Source organism: Lipophrys pholis, assembly GCF_963383615.2.
Source record: "Lipophrys pholis genome assembly, chromosome: 23".
Lineage (NCBI taxonomy): Eukaryota > Metazoa > Chordata > Actinopteri > Blenniiformes > Blenniidae > Lipophrys > Lipophrys pholis.
In genome coordinates, this window is record NC_137645.1 from 8209646 (window position 1) to 8210536 (window position 891).

The following is an 891-nucleotide window of genomic DNA, read 5'->3' on the forward strand; positions in this document are numbered from 1 at the left end:
AACCGCGTTTTCGTTTCAGAAACGTTCACATGCGCACAAAGAATAAAATGTTTCAGAAAAGTGTTCGGTCATGTACACGGGTTCGGAGTCGGAGAGCTTTCAAAAAGTTGCATTTTTTTTTTTTCTTCCTCTATCCATGGATGTGGAATTGGAGCATTTGCAAAAAGTTTTTTGTTTTCTGTCGCTTGCACAGAAACAGAGTAGGGGTGTTTTCAAAATGTTGTGCTTTTCCTCTGTTTCCATGGAGACAGAGGCCCTGTTTACATGACAACGTTTTCACGTTACAACACCTAATCCGCTAAAAAAAAAAAAAAAGGAGTGTGTTTACACCGCAGCAGCGGACACAGAGACAACGGTGTAGTTAGTATGCCGGGCCACCGGAGGGCGCTGTTGGTTGATTTTGTAATGAGACTACACAGACGTGTGAAGAGAACAATACACTATGAACATGAAGAAAATGAAGAGAACCTGACATCCACATGGACTGAAGACACATCAGCTGTCCGAGCATTTTCAAAAAGTGAAATTTTTTCTTCCCCCGTTTCCATTGAGATGTACTAAAGTTGTGCTTTCCCGCCATTTCCATGGATATTGGGTGGAAGCGTTTTCAAAACCTTGGGTTCCCCCCCCCCCCCCCCATGTGCACCAAATTGGAGTGCTGTCATAAAGTCCCACCTGAGAACTGTTTTCAAAAAGTTGTATTTTCCCTTGTTTTCATTGAGCTGAAGTTGGAGGAGTTTCAAAAAAATTGCAATTTTCCACTGTTTCCATCCAGACGTAGTTGTAGCGTTTTCAAAAAGTTGCATTTTCCGCCATTTGCACAGAGACAGGGTCTGAGGCTTTTTTTGAGATTGAAGCCTTTCAAAAACTTTTTTCCCACATCTAAACCAA